The sequence below is a fragment of the Sarcophilus harrisii genome, chromosome 2 (assembly GCF_902635505.1).
Source record: "Sarcophilus harrisii chromosome 2, mSarHar1.11, whole genome shotgun sequence".
In the NCBI taxonomy this organism is placed as follows: domain Eukaryota; kingdom Metazoa; phylum Chordata; class Mammalia; order Dasyuromorphia; family Dasyuridae; genus Sarcophilus; species Sarcophilus harrisii.
Genome location: NC_045427.1, coordinates 19,249,350 through 19,265,994, shown reverse-complemented (window position 1 = coordinate 19,265,994; position 16,645 = coordinate 19,249,350).

The window sequence follows — 16,645 nt, the reverse complement described above, 5'->3', positions numbered from 1 at the left end:
GAGCATAGTTCCAAATTGCTCTCCTGAATGGTTGAATCACAGTTCCACCAACAATGTATCAGTGTCCCAGTTTTCGCACATCCCCTCCTACATTTATCATTCAGGTCAGTTCCGATGGTCTTATGATGAAAAGAGCCATTTGCATCTAGAGAGAGAACCATTGGGATTGAACATAGATCACAACGTAGTATTTTCACTATTTTTGTTGTTGTTTGCTTGCATTTTGTTTTCTTTCTTATTTTTCCCTGATTTTTTTGATCTGATTTTTCTTGTGCAACCTGATAATTGTGGAAATACATCTAGAAGAACTGCACATGTTTAACATATATTGAATACTTGCTGTTTAGGAAGAGAGGGATGGAGAAAAAAATTAGAACTAAGAGTTTGCAAGAGTGAATGTTGAAAACTATCTATGCATATGTTTTGAAAATAAAAAGCTTTAAAAGACAGAAAGAAAGGTAGGAGGACACTGGGATATAAAGGACTTGGAATGCCAAAGGGAAGATTTTGACTTTGATCCTGAGGATTCTAGGGAGCACATGGTCGGAACTGCATGTTGGAAAGGTTATTCTGACAACTGAGTGGAAGATGGAGTGGAGGGGGGCAAGACTTTGGGAAGAAGGACCATTAAGTGAGTTATTGAGGAGGGGGAGCAGGGTGATATGATTGGACCAGAGTTTTAGGAAAATAACTTTGGCAATTAAATAGGTTACTGGGACTTATTCCTGCCTCCAGGGCTCACATGGATCTCTGAAGAGGGGTCTCTGCTGGAGACCAGCCCCTGCTCTGGTTGGTGTAGCCCCAAAGGTTTATTTCTTAGCTGACAGAGAAGACCCTGAGTTTGAAGCTGAATTCTTAGATTCAAACATTCTGTTCTGGGTTCCAGCTGTCTGACTTTAGGGCCACTTCCCCTTGACAAGTTTTAAAACTAGAAGGGATCTTTAGAGACTGTCAAGTCCAACTCCTTGTTTTAGGGTTAGGGCAAAGTCACAGACCTAGCAAGTATCTGAAGCAGCATTTGAATCCAGCTCTTCCAAATTCCAAGTCCCAGTTCCCTCTCCTCTATGCCATGCTGTCCCTCTAGTTCCTTTTCTGTAAAATGTGATGCCTCCAAGGTCCTTTACAAGTAATAATATTATGATTTTCTAAGTGGGAATGGTCTACTCCCTTCTTCCCCCCATCTCTCTAGAACTCTGAGTGTCCCATGGACAAAATAGGGAATTTGAAGTAGGTAATCTTTAGGATCCTCCCAGCTCTAACATTTGGTATTCTGGGGTATCCCACCATATCTCCAACATCCTATGTTTTGAAGTCCCTCTCAACTCTAATGCTCTGTTTTTGGGGCTCTGACATTCATTTCTCCTTGCTCTGACATGCTACTAATTTGGGACCTAAGTAAGAATAGGATCTAATAATAGCAAAAAGAAAGATTAGGGAATGGAGGTACAGCAGGAGGTCAAAGACAGGTCTGGACAAGAGGTAATGCAATTAAATGCAACACATAATCATAAGGATAGTACAGGCTTTAGCGCTACAATGCCAAACGCCATTCATGCTAGCAGACTGGCCAACCCTGAGAGTTCTAGGGATAACTCTGAGAGCATCTTTCTAGTACTATCATTCATTCACAAACCCCCACTTGGGTACTTCCTCCTTGTTTATTAGACAATAACCCTTAGGAAGCTTGTTGTTAGGGTCATTATAATATTGCTAACTTACTGTGCTGTGTCTCTGAATCTTTCTTCTTTCCAAAGAAGCTCTTAGTGCTCGTCTACCCACCTCTCCAGAGAATGGTCTGGTTCATAGAGTGTTTCCACTTCATATTGCAAGACCTTGCAATATGGTCCCCTTTTCTCTCCCCTTGTAAGGTTCTAGGCCCTGGGTTAATCGCTCCCCAATGAACCCAGAGCCTCAAGGAGCCTATATGCTTCAGTATAGAGATAATATGACTCATAGTTGCAAAGTAATTTCAAGGATTTTCAAAGAAAGGGCTATGTAAATCTTTATAGAAATGTAAATATAAATGTGTTCTGCTCATACTTAAACCGGCAGTGGGTAGGGAGCAGGGAGGGAAATAGACAGATACCTATGGATTCATACTCACTCTTTGCCAAGATAGACTATGATTCTTGCCTTGGTCCAAAAATATTGCTGGTCTAGAGCTGCATCACTTTTTGAGTTCAGTAACTCCAAGATTACATCCATAGACTAGGTCCCTTCCCATCACCAGATACTATATACACAAAAATCACATGTAGTAAATATCAATAATTTTGCTTGTCCGGGAATAGAACAAACAGAGATAGGAGAAGCTTTACAGATTAGACACAGAGGTCATCAAACTGTGGTGGAGAATAGAGTAAGATGGCCCTTCATGGCTCCCACTCTTGGGCATTTTGTAGTCTATTAGAGAATAGCAAACTGGTCTAGAGCAAAATCAGCCACTGCTTTTTAGGGGAATTGAGTGGGGATGTAGAGCAAGTGCAGTCAGAATAGTTTTTACATTTTAGAATGCAATAAAACTATACAAAGGTAAAACAGTCTATTCTTAGTGGAACTGAAAAAAGTGGAAGGTAACTCACCTAGAGTCTTCCCCAGTCCTGAAAATACCTGAGTGAAAATGGGTGATCTCCCCACTTTCTCCCCCAAATTAGGAGTCTTGCCTAAAGGGTAACATGCAAATCACTCCAAGATTGAACCATCCCCAAGCCTGGTCTCTAACTCCAAGCAAGAATCCTGGCATGGGTTGGTAGGGAACAATCAGTTGGTCATTTTCATGTGGATTGCTATAACAGAGCTAATTGGTAAATGCCCCTATTTTGTGTTAACTCTGAAGATGGACTCATGGTTACTTTCTCTCCCTTTATATATTCACTTATACGTAGCAGAACCTGTCCTCCTTGGCTATCAGAAACACTTTTCTCCATGGTTATTTTTTAGTGTGATTTAAAAGACCCACTTTCTCTCCTTAGATGTCCGAAACCAATTGTTTTCTAAACATTTAGGAAATCATTCTAAGCAAAAAAGGGGTGAATGGAATAAAAGTCTTGTTTCGCTGGCAATTCACTAATTACCTTTCTTTTAAAATTTTCCAGGGTAGATAATGAGGGTTTAAAATTTCTGATGGGATTTACATCTTAATCTCTGCATTTAACCAAGTCAGAATAAATGTATGAGACAGCTCTGCTTTGATGTGGGAAGATTCATTGACTAGTTTTAGGGAAAACCAGAGTTCAAATGCTGCCTTTAGGCTCACAAATGAGCCTCTGGGCTTCAGTTTATTCATCTGTAAAATGATTACTCTCCGCCCCCCATCTTTCTGAATGCTTGTAAATGAATTCGGGGCATTGTCCGGGAAGCCCTTTGCTAATTTTAAAGTGCTGTTAAAATGTTATAATTATCATTCCTTATGATTCTGATAACAATTCCTGAGCAATTGTCTAGATGCCCTTTTCTAGAGAGCAGAGGTGGGGAGCAGGAACTGGGGGGGGAGGGGGGCCAAGGGAGAAGGGGGAAAGTGGGATCATATTCTCCCCTTCTTACTGACTGAGGAGGCAACCCACCCAGGGCTTTGTACTTTTCTGCAAACCCGGCTGTGTTTGTTCTTCCCCAGCAGCACTGGGGTGTCAGGTTGGGGAGGGGAAGGGGAAAACAGGTGTCTAACTGAAGCTGGGACCGTGGAGCTGGGAGGTGTAGGACCCCTCCCGAAGTCTGCACACACACAGGGCTTGTGGCACCTTGGGAGGGAAAGGGGCCTGGGAGAAAGCCCTCCCTCCCCCATTTCCTGCTCCCTGTAATCTCAGCCTGCGGTAACTCATTAAGAGCTTCTAATGAAGGTTCTCTTGGGGGGCCTAAAAGCCTTAGCTGGAGGAAGGGGGAGGGAATGGAGAAAGGAGGAACAGGTGGAGGTAGAGAAGGAAGGGACAGGAAGAGAGGGAACAAAATGAAGGGAGGGAGGGTTTAGATTGGGAAGAGGGGGGAGATAAGTGGAGATGGGAAAAACTGGACAGAGAAGAGAGAGTAAGAGGAGGGGTGAGGAAGGAGAAGAGAAAGCAAGGGAGGAGAGTGGAAGGAGAGAGAGCAAAGAGGAGAGAGGGCTCTAGACTGAGAAAAGGGGAGCAGGAGAAGGGAAGAGATAAAAGGAGGCTGTAGATTAAAGAGAGGGGAGAAAAGGAAAAGAGAGAGGAGTATGGGGGAGAAAGAAAAAGGGAGAGATGGGGAAAAAGGAGAGAAGGAAAGAGCGATTAGAGAAAAAAGAGGGAAATAAGTAGGAAATAAGAATAGAAGAAAGAAAAGAAAGGGGTATAGATGGGGGAGTAGGTGAGACAGGGAGAAAGAGAAAGGGAAATAAGGGGAGAAAGGGAGAAGAGACAGGTCTAAAGATGAAAGGATAGGAATAATGTGAACAGGAAAGAAGAGAATCTGTGAAAAAATAATTTTATTGGAGGTGGAGATCACTTTTATAGTTTGTCAGTTTCTAGTCCCCTAACTTTCCTGAATCTCAAACAGAACTGCAACCTCCATCTCTGTCTTCCATCCCCACCCCCCTACTCCAGAATCCTGCGATAGAAGAGGGGTGGTCTTTTCTTTCTGTTCTCTGCATCACCAGATGTCCAACTAGGTTTTCAAACCCATAAAATGGAGGTCTCTAATCTGGGTTCTGGAAGTCTTTGAACCTGAATGGAGAATTACATCTCTATTTTCCCTAACCTCTAACTGAAATGTAATATTTCTTTCAATTAAGAATTTTAAAAATTGTTCAGAATTCTGCTGACTAGACAGTTTAAAGAAAAGGAGAGGGGAAGAGCAGTGATTCCCATCCAAATTCCCAATCCTTAGTTTCCCCACTGGAGAAAAACAACCTCTAAGACAAAACTTGGTCTATATCATTTGGCTGAAAATAGGAAACACCGGGGTGGGATGAAGGGATAGAGTGTGCGTATCTTCCAAGAAACCTTCTCCCAATGATTTGCCCTCTTTAGACAGTTTGCTGAATGTTGAGAGAAATGTTCAAGTCCTCCCCCAGAATGGATGGATGAGGACAGTTTCTTCCATCAGCCACGGAGGCAGCTAAAGCAGGCACTGGAGAGCACTTAGAGCTTGGTCAGACACAAAAGACCCCAGGGTCATCCACCGTATCCTGAACCATCACCAGTCACCCCGACTTTGGTCCTGCCACTGGACTTCAGTGACTCATGGGGAGAGAGTGAGGCTGAAGATTTTGTGCAATTCTGCTCTCCTTAAATCCAATTCATGGGCAAATTAAGACATCACTTGGTGACATCATGGGTTCTGTCCTAACTACTGGCAATAAATGGGAGTTCCTGTCATTGCTAATTCAGCACTCTCTCTAATTATGTTTATTCAAGTTTTCTCTTTTTCCTTTCCAAGGAAAATGTAAATTCCTTAAAAGCCAGTTCTGTTTAGGTTTTGTCTTTAAATCTTCTTCCAGGACAAAAGTCAAAGGTATTCAGTGAGGTACTTAATGAATGCCTGTGAAATGAAATCAGTGACTATTTATATTTAAACTCGTTACTGACTGAATGAGAGGAAAGACCTGGGATAAAAACCTGGAAGTCATGCTAAACTAAGAATTATCCACTGGGGCTGGGTATGTGTCCGGCACTGGGCTAAGCACAAAAAAATAAAAAAGCAAAAGACCAGCCTGTCCTCAGAGAGCTCAGAGAGGGGAGAGAGACAACACGCAAACAACTCTGTGCAAGCACACACAGACTGGATAAATTGGAGATAATCAGTGGAGGGAAGGCACTAATATTAACGGGGAAAATGCTGGGATTTAAGCTGGGATTTGAAAGAAGGTGAAGAGGAAAAGGGAGACCCTTCCAGGCAGGAGCTCAGTCATTCAAAAATCTGAGGTCAGGACAGGTAGATGACAAAAGAAACAGAGCACCTGCCCTAGTGTCAAAAGGACCTGAGCTCAAATTTGGCCTCAGACCCTTACTAGTTATGTGGTCCTAGGCAAGCCGCTTAACCCCAGTGGCTTCCAAAAATGTCTGGAGATGTTTGGGGAACAGCAGAGGCCAATGTCAATGGGGCAGAGAGTATTTATGGAGGGAGAAAGATGTAGGAAGACTGAAAAGGGAGGAGGGGGCTGGGTGATGAGGTCATGTCAAAGAGAACATTTATTTGATTCTGGAGGTGATAGGAAGCCATTGGGATTTATTCAATAAGGGGGGAATGACATCTGATCTGAGCTTTAGGAAATCGATGACTATAAGACAGCAAGAAATATTAGAACAAAATAAAAAAAAACTGGAAAGTAGAAGAAATCTTTCGGAAGATTTGACATATATTTTTTTAATGATTTGGAAAACAGATTAAGGAGAGATAATTAAGGATATGGAGTTTCCTGAAAACCTTGAAAAAGGAAAGTGGTGGAAGGATCCTAGACATTGTATTTCTACATGTCAAGAAATCTTTTAGAACCACAGGACAGAGTAAAGGTATAAAAGAATCTTCCAATCACTACCTGAAAGAAAGCCCCAGCAATGCCATAGCCTAGATCCAAAGCTCCCTGGTTAATGTTATTTATTAAAGCATAATCTTCCTAATGAAAATGTCATAGATGCGTAGTTCTGAAATATAAATATAAAGATCCAAAGAAACTCAGAAATATATTTATTTGAGCAATTGGTTGGTTGGTTGTTGACTTTCATTCTTGAACAAGGTCAAAATGACATTGCTATTTTAGAGACGAGTCACAATGGGGCTGCAGCTGAGAACCCAGAAGGCTTTGCCACAGAGCAGACCCAAAGTGTCCACGTGAACTTTTGGATTCCCTAACTTTGAGTATCTTGGGTTTCTTCTGAACTGACTCAATTCTGCTTTGTTCATAGAGCACAGGATGAGGGCACGGGAAGAAAATGGAGGATGATCTAATGCTAACGTTCTAACAGGGAGAGAAAAAATAAGTCTTCGTTCTGAGTCTTAAATCTTTCAAAAGGTACTGAGGCACATAAAAAAGAAACCAGAGGTCCCAAGAGTCGACTGGATGATTGGGTAGGCTCTGTTCTGAGGATATGAAGAAGAGAAAAAGTGGGTACAATGAATCCAGTGGGATAGAAAAGAGGAAGAAGAAATAGAATTTGTTGTTTTTCACAATCTGAGACTTGGAAGAAGGGTACTGAGGAAGGGAGATGGAGAAGAGTTAAACACACAGAATTAGATGAAGAATTCATCAAACTTGATAGAGAAACAATCAGGAATGGAGAGGGTGTTCAAAAGGAATGACCACAAGCAGGACAGAAAAGACTCAACAACAATACACACATGTACATACACATATCCACACAACACGTGTACATACAGCACCTATGTGCACTCATCTACATGCATGTGTTGTACATATAAACATGAAAGGCTTTATTCACATAGAAAGTAATGCATGAGCTGTATTCTGGGGGAAGAGATTGTGAGTCACTAGCAATGAAAGAGGGAGTGTATCCTGAATATGATGGGTGGCCAGGGCAAATCAGTCAGTTAGTAAACTAACAATGAAGTAATTTAATATAAACTCAAAAATAATTCTGTATTTAATAAATGAATGAAAAATTTGTTATATAGAATCTGAGTGCCAGACACTGTGCTAAGTGCTAGGGATACTAAGAAAGGAAAAAGAAGCCCCTTCCTGCCCTCAAGGAGCCAGCAATGTTATACAGAAAAGGTAGATCCAGGATAAATGGGAGATAATGGGCAGTTTCCTCTTCTGTAAATAAATGAATTCTAATGTCTTCCAGCTCCAAATGTCACGGCTCTATGAGCTCTTCTTAGTCCTGAGGGGACCCAAGAAGAAAGGAAGTTAGAGAAAAAGAAAAAAAGGATGGTCTAAAATTTCCCCCAAGTCACCCCCAGCCTGTGCCCCAGGCCAGGTGATTTTACGAAGCTGAGAGGAAAGAAATTTAGGGAAGGTGGGAGGGAACCAGACTGAGCAGGAAAGGTTGGAACACAGTTTGTGGGGAGGGGACCTGGATAGGTTCCAAGGAGACTGGCTGAGCCCATTTCCTCAGCCCAAGAGCTGGGTATCTCATCTCCCCAGTTGGGGATTCTGACTGGGCAGCCCTGGGCTTAGGAATGGCCTGTGGGCCAGGCTCTGGCTCTGCTGCTTCCCAGGGGATCGGAACTGGGGGATTCCACACTTGATCCCATTGTCCTAAGAGCCCCCTGAAAGGCAGTTAGCCCCGGCTTGAGAGGATTGAGGAAAGTCGGTCAGTGGTCACATCCCTGCCTGGGATGCCATGGAGTAAGGGACAGGAGAGCAAGGAAAGGTGTAATTAATTGCCTGACTCTCTTTCTGAACCTAGGTGTCCACCAAATAATACCTAATTCCTCCTCAGAGATTTCTGGGATGTGTTACCCTGAACTCAGTCAACCTCTCTGTTCCCCATCTATTAAATGTCAGGAGGGCGAGATGAAATGATCTCTATGGTCCCTTCCAGCTCTAAATCTGAGCCCCCTCGAAAAGATAGTTGTGAGGAAAACACTTTGTAAATCCTGAGCCTAATCTCTTTTTCTTATTGTTAGCAATTCCTTGCTTTCTTCAGATACCTACTGGATGGAGTATTGCCTTATCTCCAAGTCCAGTGCTTCCTAGCCCTAATCTGTCCTGCCACCCTGCTTTCTATGCCTCACTAGAATCTTCAATAGCTCCCTTTTGCTCCCAGTATAAAATCTGCTTTGCTCTATGAGCTGGTCTTTGGGCTCCCTCCCTAGAACTCTCAAAATGTTCTACACATCTGCCTCAGATATGATTTTGGAGAAATCACAACTCCCTGGGCCTCAGTTTTCCTATCTTGGACTAAATGGCTCCTCCGTTAGATTTTTTTTTTTTTAATTATTAGTGTTTCATTTTTTCCCCCCATTTACATGTAAAGATGATTTTCAGCATTCATTTTTGTAAGATTTTGAGTTCCAATTTTTTTCTACCTCCCTCCTTCCCCCTTCTCTCCAAAACAGCTAGCAAATTGATATAGGTTACACATTTAAAATATATTTCCATATTGATCGTGTTATGAGAGAAAAATCAGAAGGAGGGGAAACCACAAAGAAGAAAAATCAAATCAAAGTAGTATGCTTGGCCATTCTCCAATTGATAAATGGTCAAAGGATATGAACAGACAATTTTCAGATGATGAAATTGAAACTATTTCTAGTCATATGAAAAGATGCTGCAAGTCATGATTAATCAGAGAAATGCAAATTAAGACAACTCTGAGATACCACTACACACCTGTCAGATTGGTTAAGATGACAGGAAAAAATAATGATGAATGTTGGAGGGGATGTGGAAAACAGGGATACTAATACATTGTTGGTGGAGTTGTGAATGCATCCAACCATTCTGGAGAGTAGTTTGGAACTATGCTCAAAAAGTTATCAAACGGTGCATACCCTATGATCCAGCAGTGCTACTACTGGGCTTATACCCCAAAAAGATACTGAAGAAGGGAAAGGGACCTGTAAGTGCCAAAATGTTTGTGGCAGCATTTAGCTCAGTGCCTGGCGCATAGTAGGTACTTAATAAATGTTTACAAATTGATTGATTGACTTGAGGATCATGTTCCTATTGGTTGATTCCCATTTCCATAATCATCTCTGCCTTTGGACCTTTGCTCACCCTGTTCCTCAGCCTGGAATGCCTGGGTATCTTTTCCCCTTTCTTCTCCACTTGACTCAATCTTAGCCATCTTTCAAAAACCACTTCCAGTCCTGTCTCCTCCCAGAAAGCTGCAGACACATCCCAGCTGACCATGCCCCATCCCTCCTCCCAGCTTCTCCCATCCTCATCCAGGCTGCTTTTCCCCAGACTTGCCTCTGATAGTGAAGAACCTGTGACCACATGGGCAAATCACTTAATATCTCCAAGCCTCCACTTCATCACTCGAACACCTGTCGAACCTACCTTGTGGGGCTTCTGGGAAGCTCAGGAGAAAGCCACGTTTAGGGAGTTACCTCTCCATGTACCTCTAACACGGTAACACACATTCAGAGCAAATGCCATGTAAACAAACGTCGGCCCTTAGGATTTCCCAGACCATAATTTGGGGGCAGAGAGACCTAAGTAAGAAGCATTGGCTCAAAGCTCCCCATCTCTGAGAAAGGCTGTTTCTGACACCCCGAGGATCACTACGGAGGACTGGTTCAGTCTAAAGTCACTCTCATAAAGTCAGGTGGGCTGTCTCCTGCCTTTTCTCCTCCTGGGCCCTATGGGGGCTCCCATCACTCACCTGAAATCTACTCATCCTTAGAAGCTTAAATTCCGTCTTCTGACTTTGTTGCTGTGAGACTCAAGACATTTCACCAAATTTCCCTCAGTTTCCTCATTAGTGAGTAGTAGTGGGAGGGGTAAATAGGATGGTGGCTGACATCCCTTCCATTCTGCTTTTAATTCAATTTTTTAATAGCTATATTTTGTTTCCTTAAGTGCTTTTCCCCTTTCCTAGAGAACTGCCCCTAAAAAACCAAGAATAAAAGAGGATTAAAAAAAAAAAAAAAAAAAAGCTAATTCTGTAAATCTAACCCACATATTGGTCAAGTCTGACATCATACCCAGAGTGTTCTGTACATAGTTCCCCCACCTCTGCAAAGAAAGAAGGAAAGAGCGTGTTCTTGTATCTTTTCTTTAGGTTATTTTTCTTTAGGTTTTCTTTGGTCTTTAGAGACGACCTCTAATAGTCTGTGATCCCATAATGCTCCCTCCATTAAGACTTCCTGATACTCTCACACACAGAACTTTACTTCTACATCTAAAGGCCTAATCAATACCAATTACTTGGTATTGCCCGGAGTTACCTCCCGCTCCCTCTTTAATCTCTGGTCCCATCTTTAATTATTTGGGGAGGGGAGAGGGAGATAAAGGCTTCAATCACTGCTCTCTGTAGGACTCAGTTTCCTCATTTGTAAAAAGAGAAGATTAGGTTCCTGGGGGGGCATGTCAGGCCCCGTTCAGTTTTAAATCTGTAATCTTTGACTCCTATCTCTCTAACAGAGATCATTTAAAGTTTGTATCTTCCCGCAGGGCCTAGGCTGAGTGCTCAGAGTACAGCATATGTTTAATACACGTTTCTTGAATGGAACTGAACATCTCTCCCATTAGACCCAGGGTTGTGCCAGTCTCTAAAGCAGGGGTCCTCAAACTTTTTAAATAGGGGGCAAAAGTCATTCACTGCCCCTCAGACTATTGGAGGGCCGGACTAGAGTAAAAACAAAAACTTTGTCTTGTGGGCCTTTAAATAAAGAAACTTCATAGCCCTGAGTGAGGGGGATAATTATCCTTAGCTGCCACATCTGGCCCGTGGGCCATAGTTTGAGGACCCCTCAATTTTTTCTTCTCTTCGCCTCCTCCGTGTGAAGAGAAGGGGATACTGAGGCAAGGAGCCAGCAGGTAGAAGCCAGGCTATTAGCAGAGCTTTCCCAGAACCCAGACAATTCCTATCGGACACCTCAGCACTGGGCAGGCTCCCTTTGTCTGCTTAATCCTGGGAAATGAGACTTGGCTCTCATTAGCACTTGATAAACCCCCTATTTTCTCCCTTCTCTCCCCAGGAGGAGGTCAATGAGGAGAGAATAGGCTGTGGGAGGAGGACTGGGGAAGGAGAAGGAAGGGGGCAGGGAGAGGGAAGGCTGATCAAGCTGTTATTTGCTGCAGGTTACATGACGGATTCCCATTAGTTCATCAAGGCCCCAAGACGAGCACCAGGCTCTTGGGGTACAGATTTTGTCCACGCCCTCATGCAGTTTACAATCTACCGAGACTTTCCTGGGGCCTCCTGCCCCAGTGGTTCATGCACCCCACACCAATGACTACATACATCATATTTTTACTTAAAACAAGTTGTTCTCCACCCTAACCATCCACCTCCTGTAGAATGGAGTCAAGGATGATTTAGTTTTTATCTTGCTAACTCAAGGACTCACTAGAGCTCCTGATCCAGAAAAATGGAATTGAATCTTCCCAGAAAAAGTTATTTGTTTATTTGTTTGTTCTTTGACAAAAGGTAGGTTTATTCAGGAGAAAAGGTTATAGACAAAATGAAGAGGTAAAATGGGGACCAGGGGTGGTAAATGTGAAGTAGATTTGAGAGAGCAATGGGGTTACCAAGAAAGGCGTTTGGAAGAATCCATTAAAGGAACAAATCACGAAACTCAGATATTTATAAAGATAAGGCAGATCTCCATTTGCACTGTGTTTGGTATGTATTTAATATTATTAAATATTATTTTATTAATTTAATTTAATATTATTAAATTATTAATATTGATTGATATTGTTTTATATTTAATATTATTATATTATTTAATATTATCTTTCATTTGCCCTCCATATAACTTGTGTGTTTCAGGCTATCTCCCCCATTAGAGGTCCGGCTCCTGGAGAACAAGGGCCATGTTTTTGCATTTCTTTTTGTCAATGTTGTCAGTGTTTATCAGTGAGCACTTAATGAATGTTTGTTGACTTTGACTCAAGCCCTGGGTCCTCTGGGAAGTCTTTCTTGTGCCGAACCTTGTGCACAACAGGTGTTTAGTGAATGCTTGCTTGAATTGAAACCTCTGGTCCGCCCTATTTTGTCCCTTTAATTATTAAGATTATAGGAGTTTAAAAGGGAATGTGGGACATCAGCTAATCCTAATCCCAATGTTTTAGAAGAAGAAACCGCCCTCAATAAGCCCAAAGTCACCTCAGTAAGGACCACCTCATCATTAATCCGGTCACTTTTATTTCATACTATTTTCATGTTTCTATATGAACAGAGGGACAGACCGGCACCATGGACAGGCTGCCAGTCTTAGTCCAAACCCAGCCTTAGACACTTTCTAACTGTGTGACTCTGGGCAAGTCATTTCCTTTTGTTTGCCTCGGTTTACCCATCTATAAAATGAGTCAGAGAAGGATGGCAAAGGACTCCAGTGTTTTTGCCAAGAAAACAACTGAATAGAAAAATGTGAGCAGAGGTCAGTCCCTTGGGGCTGGTACATTTCCTCTGAGACGATCTCTAATTTATCTTGTCTGTCCATAGCTATTTGCAGGTTGTGTCCCCCACTGGACTGTATCTTCCTTAAGGGCAGAGACTGTTTTTGCTTTTCCTTATTTCCATAGACTCCCCTCCCATGGTCCTCAGCTTTGGACGCCTTCCTGTTTCTTGGCTATGTCTTGCCGTTATAAATGAACTCCACAACGGTGAGAAGCTTCATTATTTGATGTCTCTGGACATGAGTCCAGAATGAAGGAATACTAAGCAGCCACTTCCCAATAGCTGCCACTTTCAGGTTATAAAGCAAATTAAATCTCTAATCTGTCATCATCTCCTTTGATTCTTACAGCAGCTTGAGGAAAGGGCATTTAGCTATCCTTAGCCCCATTGATCAGATGAGGAAACTGAGAGCCCCTAAAACCACAGTTTTAGACTATTGAGAGGATGTATTGAGGACTGGTCACTAGGCTAACTCTCCAACCTCATTTTATCCTATTTGTTCCTGCTTTCTCCCAGCAAACTCTTTCACTGAAACAAAAGGATTCACATCCCTCTGCCCCCTCCAGGAAGACCTCCCAGACTAGCTTCATTTGTCCCAGTCCCTCGGGCCTTTGTGGAAAGTTTTGGCACAAGCTCATCCTGGGATTTGGGCCCATGGGTCTTGCTGTGTGTATCCGGTCTCCCCAAATATACTGCCCATGCCTCGGAGGCAGTGGCTACCGTCATTGTCTGCTAATGTTTTTGTGTGCGAACCCCAGGGGGATGCGGATGGGCTGGGCACTTCAGTGGTTTGGGATTCAATGAGGGAGATCCTAGGGAGAGTCGACTGGAAAAGCCGGGTCTGTGGGTAGAGAGAAACAGACACAGAGAGAAGCGTCCCTGAAAGACCGAGATCTACCCGAGAGCCAGCCCCACAGAAGGTCAGAGGACTCAGCTGTGCGTTAGGGTCAGGGGTCTCGGGTTCCAGAGCCAGCACTACTGTCTAATGCTCACCTGTCAAGTTACTCCTGTTCATTGATTGATATTATTGATTGGTTATCAATTATTGATTGATTGACTGATCCTCAGTATCCACCTCTATTAAATAAAAGGATTAAAGAGTGAACTAGAAATTCTCCAAAATCCCTTCCTTCCAGCACCAAGATAGTAAACTCTGTGGAGGAGAAGGTGGGAGCTGGAGGGAAGCAGGGAAGAAGGAAGGCTTGATAACCCCTCAGAATCAAGAAATGATATACAAAAGGTGAATGCAAAGGAAAGAAGAATGAAACAGAATGTTTTGTGCTTGGGACAATCAAGCTGGATCCTTTGAGAAGAGATAAAAATAAGCATCTCTCTCTTTGCGATTCAAGAGGTTGTGAATGTGAAAGAGCAAATGTCTAAGTGGATATGAATAATTTTGCTGAACTGCTCCCCTAAAGCACAAGGTATCTTCCTATCTTCTCTGTCTCTCTCTGTCTCTCTGTCTCTCTGTCTCTCTGTCTCTCTGTCTCTCTGTCTCTGTCTCTGTCTCTCTCTCTCTCTCTCTCTCTCTCTCTCTCTCTCTTTCTCTCTCTCAGATTCTAAGACTAAGAAATTCAGAGGACCTAAAAGGAGCTGGCAGAATTTCCCTGGGGAGGGGAAAGGACAAAAAAAGAGGGCTTTGGATAATCCATAGTCTGGACCTACAGCCTCTGGATAATGTTGAATTTTTACAAGAAGCTAATGCCAATGGAGGAAAGATGCTCTTTTCACCTTCTTTGCCAGCCTGAGTGAGTCGGGCAGTTTGATGTGTCCAGGCTTAGGCCAGCGGTTCAGAGAGGATAAGACTGAGCTTGGGGCTGGCTCCAGAGTTGACCAAACAAAAGGGCTGGAGAATGGCCAAAGGAGAGGAATCTGAGGTTCTCCTTTCCATTTTTCCAAAGCTGGTGTTCTACTGGCTCCCTAGCACTGCAGCTGCTCTAAGAGAAAGATCCATGTAAAGCCAGCTTGTACAACCTACATCAGATTGCTTGTCCTCTTCAGGGGGGTGTAAGGGAGGAAGAGGGAGAAAAATTTGTAATTCAAAATCTTATTTAAAAAGGTGACTGTGGAAAATTGTCTTTATGTAATTGGGAAAAAATATTAATTATATTAAAACAAAACAAAACAAAACACAACCAAAGTCAGCTTGGGGTAAAAGGAACAAGTCAATTGCGCCTCCATTTTCTCCCTGACAACTATCTGAAGGATGTGATTAAGTTGGCTAAAACCCCAATTAAGGATAAAATTTTCAATGAGGACAGAGTCATTCACATCTTCCCCACCCGACTTGGACTCCTCCTGAGGAGGGAGGGATTGTGGGATCTGGGAGGTTGTCAGGAGGAGGGGGGGAGAGTGGGACGAGGCCAGAGAGTTGGGATAGATAAATAGAAACCTAAAAAGATAGATAGACACACAGACAGACAGACAGATAGATGGTAAGTTAGACACCAAGAGATGGTGGATAGGGTAAATAGATAGTAGATAGATAAATGGTAGATAAATAGAAAGATAGACAAATAGTAGATTAGATAGAGATGGTACATAGGATAGATAGATAGGCATAGATAGACAGGCAAATGGTATATTAGAAAGATATGGTAGATAGGATAGATAGATAGATAGACAGATGGATGAAAAGATACCCTGTGTTTTAGAGGAGCAGACTCAGTTCCACCACTTCCTAGCAGTCATTGACCTCCATGAAGCCTCAGTTTCCTCCTCTGTAAAATGACTGGCTGTGGGTAGATCACCTGTGAAGTCCCTTTTATGGACTGTATGAAAGGAAGAAGGATGGAGAGGCAAAGGAAAGCCGGAGAGAAAGCTAGAAAAAAGGCAAAGAGAAGGAGGGAGATGGAGGCTGATGGGCGCAGACAGAGGTGTGAGTGTTGGGAGGGGAGCTCCGGGACCAGGGGCCCTACCCGGTCAGGGGCATCCTGCGTTTAAGGCTTCCAGAACCCAGGAGCCCGGCCAGTCTTGCCAGATGTGAGCCGCTCTTCAGGCAGGACTCCTTGCTCGGCCCACTACGGGTGGTGGTGGCTGGAGGTGATTAGTCTCAGGTGTGAGGGGGAGGGATGGCAGCCTGGTCTGCAAAACACGGAGGTGTGAGATTTCCCAGGAAAGGAAAAAGAGCCCAGCAGGGTGGCCTGTGGAGGGGGGTGTTATGGAGGGAGAAGTGAGGGGGGAGGGGATGGGGCTTCCCAGCTCCCCCTTAGGAAATGAGTCTTGACTGTGTCGGTGCAAAGGACACTTCAGGGTAGAAGGGGGGGGCAGTTCTCAGAACTTTCATCTAGGGTCCCCTCCTCGTTCCCACGTGACCCTTGCCCCCCAAAACCTCCACTTCTTCTTCCTTCTCCATCCAATTCTCTTCTCTTCTCCTTAGCTGCTTACCCAGACTCTTGAATATGATTCCCTTGCCCTTCACCCTCTCCTCCCACCCGTGACACCTGTTCTTGGGCCCATCCCCTGCAGGTGGAGAGACTCAGATCTTCTTTGAAATCATCATTTAGGGTCAAAGTCCTCAACTAGAAAAGTGCCCTCCCAGTCAAATGTTTCCCCCTTTGTTGTCACCCTTAATTAGTAGGGACCTCAATTCAGATCCCATCTAACATATTGTGTGCTCCTGGACCTCTCTTCCCTGGTTCTGTTTCCTTATTTGT